General features: G+C 39.6%; 1 long non-coding RNA gene across 1 annotated transcript; it reads right to left on the reverse strand.

Moving 5' to 3' along the window:
- Positions 1–633: 633 nt before the first annotated feature.
- Positions 634–2,143, reverse strand: LOC148127771 (uncharacterized). The gene is made up of 2 exons (XR_015739773.1): positions 1,584–2,143; positions 634–1,062 (listed from the first exon to the last, which is right to left on the reverse strand). It is a non-coding gene; the product is annotated as an uncharacterized LOC148127771 (long non-coding RNA).
- Between the last annotated feature and the right edge of the window lie 12,656 nt (positions 2,144–14,799).

The raw sequence follows: 14,799 nt of genomic DNA on the forward strand, positions 1-14,799 counted from the left end.
TATGTTTATGTATTTTGATCCTGCATTTTCAGCATTTAAGAGTTAGCTTACAGTATTAGACTGTAAAGATTTCAAATTATCTTGTAATTGTGTTGCTTGTGTGTGATGGAGTACCCACAACTTCAGAAGGCAAGCTATTCCATTGGTTGATTGGTCTCACCCTTAGGAAATTTCTTCTTAGTCCTTGGTTGCTTCTCTCTTTGGTTAGTTTCCATCTATTGTTTCTTGTCTTGATTTTTGGTGCTTTGGAAAATAGTTTGACCACCTCATTTTTGTAGGAGCCCCTCAAATTTCCTGACAGAACAATTAATCAGTGGAACAACTTGTCTCCAGAAGTTGTAAATGCCGCAACACTGGAAGTTTTAAAGAAGAGATTGGATAACCATTTGTCTGAAGTGGTGTAGGGTTTCCTGCCTGATCAGGGGATTGGACTAGAAGACCTCCAAGGTCCCTTCCAACTCTGTAATTCTATTCTATTCTGTTCTGTTCTGTTCTATTCTATTCTAAACATTGGAACAGTGCCATTTTATTGTGCTATTTATTGTGAGTTGGACTAAGGAGAAATTTCCTAAGGGTGAGACCAGTCAAGTTGCCATGCCCACCCAGTCACATGCCCACCCAGCCATGCCCACCCAGCTGGTCATTAGGGCAGAGAACCAATTGTTAAATTATTTGAATCCCACTACTGAACAAAGGGTCAAAACCTACTTTTCTGTAAGTTTCCCCAAAGTGTGTCTTCCAAGTGGCTTTCAGTCTAAAAACCAATGAAGGCAATTTCTTTTTTAAATGCTTCAAATTTCATCCAGATATTTCAAAGGATCTTCAGTTTATGGATAATCATGAACAATTTTATATTTTCATTTGATTATAAAAACTCCTTGGGCAAAGCGGTGGGGCAAATAGACAAAGGCAAATATATGTGTCCCAGAATAAAGTTGCACAATCCAATCTGAGTCAGTCATTCAGATCAGAGGTTTTGTCTTCCAAGCTTCAAGACTCATGCTGGAGCCCATCCTCTGGGAATTTCTCTCTAACAGCTGCTAGACTGATCCAGATTGGATCCTGCAAATAGACAAGATACAAACTGAATTTTAGACTTCAATGAAAGAGAAAGCGAAGAAAAATAACAGGAAAAATTGATATGTATCTAAAGCAGTAATAAAAGGTGGTTGTTGTTGTTTTTTGTTAGAGAGTTCATGAATTCAAACCAGTAAGTTTAGAATTCAAGGAGAGAGAAAGCTAGTGTCAATATTCATGCTTAGTATTTCTTGTCTGGACTACCTCAAAGGACTGACAGATATGGTAGACATTAAATCTTATGAGTATCTACCCAAGAAAATAAAAATCATTCCAATTAATCAAATGGACCAGCATCATAAAAATACCATTGTATATTTAAAGTGTGTCACTGACACACTTTAAAGAATTACTGTAAATTTTGCTCTGGGTTATTATGAAGAACGCTGGAGTTGTCTAGGAAGGGACCATGTGTGCAATTCAGGGCTAGCACAGTCAAGAGTGATACATCAATCTTGCAACTGACTCACAGAAAAGACATAGGTTAAAGAGGTTGAACGGCTTACCTTGTAGCCAGTCCTGTGCTTCTAAAGACAGTCAGTTGCTCAGATGTGCAGTATCAGAAGGAAAAACCCTCAAGTATGAGAGGAGCAAAATTATTCAAACCTTTATTGTCAGAGTACAACATGGGTACGATCTTATTCGTCTCACTCATCTCTGACAATAAAGTTTTGAAGTTGAACTTGTTTTAAGCAAAAAAAAAAAGTGTTGAGTTTGTTCTTATTTGGGTTGAAACCTGTCTGTTCATGTGCTACTCAGCTATAAAATGAAGCCAAGAAAGCTAAAGGAGACTGAATGGCTGTACTCAGCAATGAGGAGATCAGGAACCCCAAAGCACCTTCTTACTAGGTCTGTAAAATAAAGCTTAAAAATTGCAAGGGGGGGGGATGTTTAAACCCCTTCTTCTGGGATTAAACTGAACGTGGCATGGAAGGGCAAAGAGTTTGTTTCTGAGTTGATACAGCTTGTCCTTGGCACTTTGCACTGTCATGTGACAGACTATAATTCAGATGATTGTTGGTTTCTTCAGTGTTGTTTTTTCCCGTATCAGTCTAGTACTTATCCTCCCACACTTTGCATTACTGCACTAGGCATATGAAACAGAAACTTGAGGCTTCCTTCAGCTGCCTTTACAAGGACCAGTGGGGTTCAATGTACAATGCAGGCTTCTACTGTTTAAAGCCTGCAAAACTATATACATTCATTTGAAACAATGACTTACGAATTATAACTCAGTTTAAAAAACTTTAGTTCACAGTATGTCATCTTTACAAAAATTTTTAAAAAAATCTTTTTTGTACAGTTTAATGCTGCTCTCTGCAGGAAGAGAACAGAAAATTCTGTTCCGGTTTAGGACAATTATTCTTGCATGCTTTAGTTTTGCCCAATTAAATAAGCACAAATGTTGAACTTCTGCCAGCAGCTTGCCACGATTCATCTGAAGCCACTCCCTCTTTACAGAAAGAATAAAAAATGAACTATCACATTTGTCATTCTCCCTGCCCCATGACTCATGACCCATATTTATTTTTATTTTTTTTAATTTATTCTATTTTGTCAAGTGATTATAAGATAACAGATATAAGTATAAACATGGTTATGAATACATGAAATGGATACATATAAGAAAAAAAGGAAACAATAGGACAGGGACGGTAGGCACATTGGTGCGCTTATGCATGCCCCCTACAGACCTCTTAGGAAAGGGGTGAGGTCAATAGTAGACAGTCTAAGGTTAAAGTTTTTGGGGTTTGGGGAAGAAACCACAGAGTCAGGTAGAGCATTCCAGACATTGACCACTCTGTTGCTGAAGTCGTATTTCCTGCATCAAGTTTGGTGTGATTTACCTTGAGTTTGTGTGCTCTTGTATTGTTATGGTTGAAGCTGAAGTATTCATTGACAGGTAGGACATTGCAATATATAATTTTATATACTATACTTTGATCGGACTAAAGGCGGTGTAGTTCTCGGTTTTCTAGGTCTAGAATTTCAAGTCTGGTGGCATAAGGTATTCTGCAACGAGTAGAGGAGTGGAGAACTCTTCTTGTGAAATATTTCTGGACTTTCTCAACTGTGCTAATATCAGATACATAATGCGGGGTCCAGACTGATGAGTTGTATTCAAGTATTGGTCTAGCAAATGTTTTGTATGCTCCAGTTATCAGTGTAATATTACCAGAGAAAAAGCTACGTAGGATTAGGTTAATAGCTCTTAACGCCTTTTTGGCTATGTAGTTACAGTGGGCTCTAGCACTTAGGTCATTTGAGATGAGTACTCCAAAGTCCTTGACAGAGTTTGCATCATCAACAAGGTCTTGACTATTCAGCTTGTATTTTATTTTCTGATTTTTTTTGCCAATTTGTAAGACAGAGCATTTATTTGTTGAGATTTGAAGTTGCCATTTGTTTGACCATTCTGATATATAGTCGAGGTCTTTTTGAAGGGTAACAGTATTGTCGGTGGTGTTGAATAGCTTTATATCATCAGCTAAAAGAATGCAATTGCTTTTAATATGATCACATTTATGTAGAGTATGAAGAGAGTTGGTTCTAGAACACTGCCTTGGGGGATACCATTATTGACAGGTACAGGATTTGATAGGACACTCCCAATTTTGACCATTTGTTGTCTTTTTGATAGGAATGCTTTTATCCAGTTATGTGGGTGTCCAGAGATACCATAAGATTTTAGTTTTAGTAGTTTGTCGTGTACCACTGAATCAAAGGCTTTACAGAAGTCTATGTAGATTGCATCTATTGCTTTGCCTTGATTGAGTTGTGTAGTTCATATATTTTTGCAGTGTAAGAGTTGCAGATTACAGGATAGATTTTTTCTGAAACCAATTTTTTTTATTAGAGAGTAAGTTGTTTGTCTCTAAGTGGAGGATAATAGATTGGTTAATAATTGATTCCATGACTTTACAGGGTATATATACTGTATGTTTCTCTACATAACTTGGTGAAATTTTATCTACTGTAATGCAAAAAATTGAAAAGGCAATCTGAGGCTAAGCTGTGTGAGGGGAGATTGATGGCTAATAAATATGAAAAAAGGGTATTGAAAAAGCTCCCCCCATTCCTGTCACACTTGTCACTGCAAACCTTCATTGTCTTCCAGTCTCCTGTGACTGTTAATGCTAGTGAACTAATAGTATTAGAACATTACACGTGTGATCTTGGATCTACAGGAAAATAATTCAACTTTTTTTCACATTTATTCAATATCACAAAGAATGTCTATAAAGAATTGGCTGGCAATTGTATTTTACTAGAAGGTTAAAATGGATGAGAGGGTTTTACTCAAATGATAAAGCTTGTTTTACTGTTGACTCATCTTGCTCTAATAGCCATTAGCTTGCTAACATGGGGATAGAAAAATTATTGCAGTTCAAAGATGTAGATGGACTCTGGAAAATACTCCAAAACATGGAGTTTCACGTGTAAGGAATTATGCATTAATGGATTCTGAGAAGCAACAGGTGATTTTGTTCAGTGTTGGATTGAATACAACCTTTATATCAAATTGGGTTGATAAAAAACAGAACTGGCTGCCTATTAATGAAATATACAGTAAAGACTGATCAATACTATTTTTCTTTGGTCCAGGTTTAATAGTGTTATTTCCTTTTTTCTTTTCCTTTTTATTCTTATCTTTTGTCTCATTCTCCCTTGCTTAAAAAAGAAAACATTACTGTGTAGTAGCTAGCAGTTCCCAATGGGGAATCAATAAGTAAGACACAATGTTTGGATTCTCTGGTATAGCAAAGAATATTAGTGCCCATCATAGAAATTGCAAAGCAGCTGTGATAACTAAAATATAAGAAAAGATGGGCCAGATCAGACGAGTGGTGTATCTAGAAGATCTCTATTCTCTGTGGCCAAACAGATCCCTGTATGGTGCTCATTAGAAAATAAATAATGTAGAACAGCTGGCTGGGGAATTCTGGGAGTTGAAGTCCACATGTCTTAAAGTGACCAAGGTTGAGAAACTCTGATGTAGCACACCTTAGTTGCTAGAATGAATTGCTCATTTATCCTAGCAACTAGCTCTTGTAACTTTGTTGCTTGTATCCTAACGATTTATATTGATATTAGGGCTCATCATATTGTTTGCCCCTTTGCACTCTTGGTCCACTTCTACACTAGTTTTTCAAGTTCAGTGTTCAAAAATTAGTGTTCCCTTCTGTAGAATGAAATTTCCTTATTTTATATTAATGGAATGAGTGACTTATGAAACAATTACATTGGAACAGTCTTTCCCAATCTCAATAACTTTAAGCTGAGTGCATTTCAACTCCCAGAATCCCCCAGAAAGCCTGGCTGGGGAATTCTCGGAGTTGAAGTTCACACAGCATGAAGTTGCTAAGGTTGAGAAAGACTGCATTAGAATATTTTTGTCAAAGCTCTTAATACTTTAGTGTCCATAAGATGGTGCTCTATGTCTTCTGAATGAGCCAACAATGCTTTTCTCAATCAAGACAATTGTAAAAACCTTCAATTCTTTCTCACTGCTGCCAGGGACAGCCCCATTCAAAGTTTTTTTTTAATTGTTTATGCTTTGTGGCTTTCTAGGATGCAGAGGGGGGAAACCCTAAAAAAAACCTGGAAATTCATTCATCTTCATTCCATTGTAATCAAATAAATAAGCTGTGAGGACATCTAAATTTTTAAATATTCCACATAGTCAGGAAGATTTCTTGGAGCTAATGATTCTCAGATTTTACTGTTAGTTCAGAATCTCATGCTTTGCGGGCTGCTTGTACAAGCAATTCCTCAAAATGACTTAACTGAGTGCATTATCAGGCCGGGGTTGGTAGCAATGTATGAATTCCAATCTTTGCTCTTTTTTCTGATCTGAAGACCATTTAGATAGGTATCAATCAGTGGTGGGATTCAATTTTTTTTTAACTACCGGTCCTGTGGGTGTGGCTTGGTGGGCGTGGCAGGGGAAGGATACTGTAAAATCTCCAGTCAGAGGTGGGATTTGCCAGTTCTCTGAACTACTCAAAATTTCTGCTACCGGTTCTCCAGAACTGGTCAGAACCTGCTGAATACCCCCTCTGGTATCAATCCCAATTAAAATTATCCAATAGACAGAATACAGTAAGCTGTCTCTAGTACTGAGAACAGGTTCCTTTTATAGATGAATTCATTCATGGTAAGAGCCACATCCACACTGACAGTCCTCTCTGTCGAAATATTCAGGAGTAAAATCACAGCATCTCAGAGATTTGAAACTCCAGGACTATTGCCTACACTTATCCCAATTTCCTCTACTTTTCTTCTCAATATTCCATTTTCATGATTTTCCCCTATTATTTTTATCTTGGTTATCCTGAGATAGATTTCAATAGGGGACAACATGAATCACAGATACGATAAAAATACGCGTATTCAGAGACAAACCAACCTGAAATCACCAATGATTTGAGAGCAGAAATTTGAACCCAGATCTTCCTTATCCATGCCTGATGCTTAAATCATTGCCACCCACACTTATTTGTTCATTACTGTAGCTTGGCAGTTGAGTCAGGTACCAAAGACAAGATAGTACAAGCTTGTACAAGTAATCCTCTGACTTATAACCACAATTGAGCCTAAAAATTTATGTTGGTGAGAAATTTGTTAAGTGAATTCTGCCCCATCTTACCACTTTTCTTGCCACAATTGTTAAGTGGATCACTGCAGTAGTTAAATTAGTAACACTATTGTTAAGTGAATCTGAGATTCCCTTTGACTTTATCAGAAACTCAAATTAAAAGGATCACATGACACTGCAGCCATCATAAGTATGAACCAGCTGTCAAACATTGACAATACTGCTGCCCTACAAAGCAACCTTGACTATGTGTCTGAATGGTCGAACAATTGGCAACTCCAAATCTCAACCAACAAATGCTCTGTCTTACATATTGGCAACAAAAATCAGAACACTAAATACAAACTGGGCGGATACGACTTCTTAGATGACCCTCACTCTGTCAAGGACCTAGGAGTACTCATTTCAAAAGATCTAAGCCCCAGAGCTCACTGTAACAGCATTGCCAGAAAGGCATTAAGAGTTGTTAACCTAATTTTGCAAAGCTTCCTCTGCAGTAACGTTGAACTGAAAACCAGGGCATACAAAACCTTTGCCAGACCAATTCTCAAATACAGCTCATCTGCCTAGAATCCCCACTGTATAACGGACATTAATACAATTGAATGAGTCCAGAGTACTCCACTCCTCATCTTGCAATAGATTACCTTATGCCACCAGACTTGAAATTTTGGACCTAGACAACAGATTTAACAGATAATCAGAGTTGAAAGGGACCTTGTAGCTCATCTAGTACAACCCCCCCGCCCAAGCAGGAGATCCTACACTATTTCTGACAAATGGCCGTCGAATCTCTTCTTGAAAGTCTCAAGTGATGGCTCTCCCACAACTTCCGAGGGCAAGCTGTTCCATTGGTTGACTGTTTCTCCTTATTTCCAGGTTAAATCTCTCCTTGTTCAGTTTCCATCCATTATTCCTTACAGGCGCTTTAGAAAATAGCTTGACCCCTTCCTCCCTGTGGCAGCCTCTCAAATATTGGAACTTAGAACTACGCCACCTATAATCTGACCTAAGCTTAGTACACAAAATTGTCTGCTACAATGTCCTACCTTTCAATGACTACTTCAGTTTCAACCACAATAACACACGGGCAAACAATAGATACAAAAGAAAATAAATTTTCAAGATAAACTGCTCCAAACTCGATTGCAAAAATTACAACTTCAGCAACAGAGTGTCAATGCCTGGAACTCACTACCTGACTCTGTTGTTACATCCTCAAACCCCCAAAACTTTAACCTGTCTACCATGGACCTAACTCCATTCCTAAGAGGCTTCTTAGGGGGCGTACATAAGCGCACCAGCATGTTTACCATCCCTGTCCTACTGTTCCCATTTATTCATATTCATTTATTATGTATATACTTATACCTGTTTATACCTATATGTTTATAGGTTATGTTCATACTTAAACTTGTTTTCTCATACATGCTTGACAAACTAAACTAAATAAATAAAAGTAAATAAATTGCAATGTAAATTACATGACCATGGGGATGCTGCAACAGTCATAAGTGTGAAAAATGGTCACAAGTCACTTTTTTCAGTGCCACTTTAACTCTGAATAGTCACTAAATGAACTGTTGTAAGTCAAGATTACCTGTAGTCGGAATGAAATAATGTGTCAGGACTGCAGGACAAATTGATAGAGCTGAAAAACGAAGCAGGAATCAGCACTAACACAAAGGACAAATGAATAACTAGTATAAAAGATAAAGCACAAGATGCAAGTTAGAATTTAGTTGGAAAAGTGGCACCAAAATCCTATTTTTTGTTTTGTGTTGTGTTGTTTTTGGCCAAGAATACATTAAAAAAAACCCTTTGTAATGTATTGTGTTACACAGTTTAATGGTATGCTGGGCAAGTAATCACTTCAAGTCCGAAAAACTTTAGATTAGATTCTAATTGTTTCAGGGTAACTACAGAAATATATTCAAGCAATACTTGCTGAGAATTTAGAATATTCCTCTTGATGTGACTTCCTTCAATTATTTTTATTACTGTACTTTTCCAGTGGAGGGCACTGCTGATCATATGAAAAGAAAGAGCTACTCTATGCAACTCGTCTGGAAGCTTGCAAAAGAGGATTTATAGCTCCCTGGTATCTGGATTATAAGTCAGCAACAGATGATAAATTCAGATATTTATGACACCACCATTTCCCACCCCTGACAGTATAGTGCTAAATATCAGATAAGTTGTTCTAAAAATCACCAGCAATAATTTACTTCAAGGAGGGGAAGTGCACTCAAAGGAATGATTTACTCTCGTTCTGTTGATGTATCTTCAACTCTCAAAAATCAGAGTCAGACTTTCTTCACATTTCCTGCAAGGGAATGAAGCCCTTCATTGAAAAAAAGTCCTCACGACTTAAGCAGAAGATAGAGAGCAGTATAAAAGCAAAATATCACTCACGCATCATCACAAAATCTCCAGAACCGTAAAGCCTACAAATTTGAAATTTGGCACGTATGTTCCTTTTGTCTTCTAGGTACTCACTAAGAAAGGATTTTTAGAAATTACTGTCAGAGAATTAGTCTTTCCTATATTACTATTAATAAGGTCTGATGCTAAGGAGTTCTAGTCCCCCACCCCACCTGAAAAGAAATCTGTTCCAAATGCAAAACACAAGCAGAGAAGAGTTTCAGTTTCAGTTTCACAGCACCAAGCACCTTTAGTACAGAACAGTTGAGCTAAGCCACACCCAGGCTTCTTGCTGTCTCCTTGCTGACACAGGAAATACTCTTTCAGTTTCCAAACAGCCGTCTCACACACTGACAGGACCCGAGCCAGATGAATACCGATGGATGCTGGTAGGTAGAGGCAGAATTTTTTCCCCCTCATTTTCCTCCCCAAAAACTAAGCCCAACCACATAGTTTCATAGCGAAGCACGGATATCGAGCTTGTGTGTGTGTCTGTGTACACACATACACACACACACATATTTGTGTGTGTGTGTATATGTTTTCTTAAGATTTCATGGGTACTTACATGTATGGTATTCAGCTTTGTTCGGGTATTTTCCCACGTCATTACAATTGTGCTTTTAAAGTTGTAGCAACGTTTCGGCAGAATCTCATCTGCCATCATCAGGCTTCTGTATTGTGTTCGTCTGTGAGTCAGACTTTCACAGCCATTTCAGTTTTAAATTTGGGGCTAGCCTACTGCTGTGCCAGAATGGTTTTTTCTTCATCCTGATTGGTTGGGAGTCTTGGTCTGTGTTTATTGGTCTTGGAGTTTGCTGTGTTCTGCTTGATTGGTGTTTCTAATATCTTCTTTCTGTTTTGTGGCTTTTTTTGTCTTGATTGGCTAGCAACATTGTGTTTCCTGTATTGGAGGCTTTTAGTGTGGCTTGGCTCCGGGTAAATGGGTGGCTATCATTTATTAGGAAGCTAGGTTTCATCTGGATGCCTGGTTGGGGTGTGTTTGAGTTGGAGGTATCAGGGGGAGTCTGTTTGTCCCCAGATGTTTGCCTGGCTTGTGGTGTGGAGATTTTTTAGCAACCCATGGATTTAGAGTTACACTCAAAATTAAAGTGGAAAAAAACACTACAGGCTGATCCAACTTTGATGTAATGTCCTTAAAACAAGGCTCAATAGTGTGTGTGGCCTCCACGTGCTTGTATGACCTCTCTACAATGCCTGGGCATGCTCCTGATGAGGTGGCAGATGGTCTCCTGAGGGATCTCCTCCCACACCTGGACTAAAGCATCCCCCAACTCCTGGACAGTCTGTGGTGCAACATGGCATTGGTGGATGGAGTGAGACATGATGTCCCAGATGTGCTCAATTGGATTCAGGTCTGGGGAACGGGTGGGCCAGTCCATAGCATCAATGCCTTCATCTTGCAGGAACTGCTGACACACTCCAGCCACATGAGGTCTAGCATTGTCTTGCATTAGGAGGAACCCAGGGCCAACTGCACCAGCATATGGTCTCACAAGGGGGTCTGAGGATCTCATCTCGGTACCTAATGGCAGTCAGGCTACCTCTAGCGAGCACATGGAAGGCTGTGCAGCCCCCTAAAGAAATGCCATCCTACACCATTACTGACCCACTGCCAAACCGGTTATGCTGGAGGATGTTGCAGGTAGCAGAATGTTCTCCACGGCATCTCCAGATTCTGTCACATCTGTTACATGTGCTCAGTGTGAACCTGCTTTCATCTGTGAAGAGCACAGGGGCGAATTTGCCAATCTTGGTGTTCTCTGGCAAATGCCAAACGTCCTGCATGGTGTTGGGCTGTAAGCACAACGCCCACCTGTGGACATTGGGCCCTCACGCCACCCACATGGAGTCTGTTTCTGACCATTTGAGCAGCCACATGCACATTTGTGACCTGCTGGAGGTCATTTTGCAGGGCTCTGGCAATGCTCCTCCTATCCCTCCTTGTACAAAGGTGGAGGTAGCGGTCCAGATGATGGGTAGTTGCCCTCCTACGGCCTCCTCCACGTCTCCTGATGTACTGACCTGTCTCCTGGTAGCACCTCCATGCTCTGGACACTACACTGACAGACACAGCAAACCTTCTTGCCACAGCTCACATTGATGTGCCATCCTGGATGAGCTGCACTACCTGATCCACTTGTGTGGGTTGTAGACTCCGTCTCATGCTACCACTAGAGTGACAGCACCGCCAGCATTCAAATGTGACCAAGCCATCATTTGATGGAGTTTTCATTATTCTTTAGAGTTTTGTAGCATTTAAGGCAAGTGCAGGAGTCTTGTGGTTCACACTATTTGCACTAAATATTCTAATCACACTAATCAATTAAAACAATAAATCAATTAAACCATTAATGAAATATTTTATAGAAATTGATTATCTAATCATTGATATAGGTGATGAGGTAGAAAAGTTGTAAGTTTTGAGGTAATGAATTAATCAGTGTTTGATTAAAGTAATGAGGTAATATTGAGAGTCTGCAAGGAAAGGGTTAATTGGTTTACTAGCAGCTGGGATTTACTGGGTGGGAGGGATTTATTGCTCTGATTGCTGCTGCTATTACTCTGTAAACAATAGGCTGTAACAAGATGTTCAAAGCATGCTGGATTTTTGAAAGAGAGCAAAACTCGCTGAATTAAAACACTTTAACTACAATCAATATGTCTCTGAATAAGATTGTTTTCCAGGAGTTTCCTAAAGTTCTCCAAGTTGAGTCGTAGTAAAAATACAGTCCAGAAATTTGGGTTAACCAATCCAATCTGTCCTTTACTTTTAAAGTTACTTCTAGTTGCAATATCTTTTTTTTTTTTAACTAAATCTGACAGTCACTCCAGATCGTTAATCGCAGCTATTTTCCTCCTTTGAGTCCCACTTTCCAAGGAAAATTCCACTGCAGAAATTGGGGTGATTCTTGCCAAGACTAAGCATGCTGTTACAAGATTTTTCCTTTCTTTTTCACTTCTGTCTCAGCTGACTTCCTGGCTTTGATTTAGCATGCTGGCAGTTCTCTTTTTAGTTCAGATGGAGGGGTTTTCTTCGGGTCAGTCGAAGAGACTCTCCTCTCCTCGCGACCACCGAAGCATTCCTCTGCCTTTACCACCTGTCCAGGGTGACTTTCGGCTCCTAAGAGCCTCAGGGCTTTCTCCTTCCCTCCTTGTTTCTCCCTGTCAGCTGTCTGATGTGGCTCCAGGGAAACTGTGTGGGGGATATTAATGGAAACACGTTGTCTGGCGTGGAAGATACTTCTATCAGCTGTGTGAGGGATTTAAATGAAGGTACGTTGTTTGCACTCCGCTGGCTCCAAGTGATCCAGTTCAAGAGCTCCACCAGTGTGGTTAATAGGGCTCGATGGAAAGAGCTTCATTTCTCTGGGGAAGGAGAGGAGGGCTCCGGATCAGTTAGCAGGAGCTCCGCCAGCATTATTAGGGCTCCACAAATCCAGCGTTTTTGGGCTTGTTTTTTGGACTCCGGTTTACTCACGGTTACTGTGCAGGCGGCAGCTTTAAAAGTGATTTCTGGTGCAGGTGGTGGCTTCATAGGGAGATAGTGCTCCAGGAGCGAGAGCCTCACCTTCCTAGTTGGGCGCCGCCATCTTGCTCCTTCCAAGTTAGTCGAGTGTTTCCTTTTTTTTTTTTTAGCAGTGTATGTGAAAACAAATACATACACACAAACACACACACACACACACATATATACATACACACACACAAAACCACAAAAAAGGTAAGTAGAATCTTCCAACTATCAATCTATTAGTCTCTTGAGCATTATTAATAAAACTAGACTACCCGCGGCCATTGGCTCATAGTTTCAGATATTTCCTTCCCTAAACAGAATAATAGAATGACCAGTGGCAAGGCAGATAAGCAATGGAAGAAGGATCGACTTCCTCAGAATGATAATTAATTCAAAGAAAGGCAAAGTGTTCTTGACACAATGGTGCAGTAATGTAAGGGATCTGATTCCTGCTCAATGGGCAAAACATTGTGCAGGAGACTCCCTAAGAAAAGGTCTAACTTATTAAGGGTTTGAGTCAGATATAAACCTTTGAAGTCTTCAGTGTTATCTTTGGCTTCCCTTGAAGGTGAGTGAATGGGTTGGTGAGTGGGAGTAATCTCATGACCTGAACAGAGATAATTATGCTGCTGCTTAGATTACAGAAGGGAATTGTTATCTGCCTTTGTTCTAGCACTGAAATCCCCTACAATTATTATGTAAGAGTGAGGACATCAAAAGATTACTAAAATAGACTTCTAGGTCAATGGATATTAAATTTGCTGGATAACAGGAATAATTTGGAGGAATTAGGTAAATATTAACTAAAAGCAAGGAAATCTTAGCAATTACAACAGGACAGTTTTTCTTGATCCAATCAATATATATAACTTTTTCAATGGTGGGATTAAATTGTTTTTACTATCAGTTCTATGGGTGTGGCTTGGTGGACGTAGCAGGGGAAGGATACTGTAAAATCTCCAGTCAGAAGTGCAATTTGCCGGTTCTCCGAATTACTTAAAATTTCCGCTACTGATTCTCCAGAACTGGTCAGAACCTGCTGAATACCACCTCTGAACTTTATATAATTATCTAACTTTAGCCATTAGAGCAGGGCTAAATTCTGGGAGTTGAAGTCCACAAGTCATAAAAGGACCTTAGAGTAATACAGTAGCATATGTACTCCTTCTAATATTCTGTCTCAACCAGCCCCATACAGAATAGAGACAAACATGGAGTTAAACCCCTTTATGTGATAGTCACCTGCCTCCCAAGTCTCTTGAAATAAAACATCAAATTTTGTGATGTATCTTGTAATCTGGTGTTCTTTGGATGGTACACACTACCCTGAAGTGTTCTATTACAAGAATGTCATTAGTTTCTGTGTCCCTGATTTGAGAAGGAGTGTTCGTCTTTGAAGTCTAGAGGGGCCAGTGAATCATTAGTTAAATAAAAGCCATCATTAGGAGTTGGCTGGGTTCCAGAGAATCATTGTGATGAGCCTGGTTGTTAATTTCACTTAATGCCACAACTGAGAGCCTCCATTGGACGTCCAATGATGCAGGGAGCAAACTTCATGTAGTTGTCTACATGGAACTGACTTCTGACTCTGACAAGCAGAAGGGGACTAGAAGCCAACAACAGAAAGTCACCTTAAGATCACTAGGGAAGAACTGATGTCACCTCCAGGAGTTGCAGGGTAGATAAGCTTAGCAAAGCAACCTGATCCCCATCTCGGATGATTACACAGAAGAAGATAACTGAGCTTTTGTACAGCCAGCTGTCTTCTAATAGTATATTTGCATATTTGGGGGCAGCTGTTGTGTGCCAGGAATCTTAGATTTTTACAAGCTGGTCCACTGATGTTCTCAGCGACCTCTTTAAAGAGCAGTTCTAGATCCTTTACTGAAAGGGCAGCTATTGTGGATTTATCTTTTACTGACTTGATCTTATACTAAGAATTCCTTCTCTAAAAAGAGGCTGTGAGATACACGCTATTGGTCAGAAGAGCCTCATTGGTTGGGGATCAGCCTTGGAGAAAGTTGGATGCTACCAGTTCTTGGCTATAGACTGGTAAAGTTGCTAATCAACCTGCATTTATAACTGGAAAACCTTCCAAGGCATCCCAGCCTTCCAATTGCAAAAAATAGCAAAAACAAAAACAAAAAAAATCCTCCAACAT

This window comes from Pseudonaja textilis, chromosome 1 (genome assembly GCF_049901715.1).
Source record: "Pseudonaja textilis isolate UNSWEBS1 chromosome 1, rPseTex1.2, whole genome shotgun sequence".
In the NCBI taxonomy this organism is placed as follows: domain Eukaryota; kingdom Metazoa; phylum Chordata; class Lepidosauria; order Squamata; family Elapidae; genus Pseudonaja; species Pseudonaja textilis.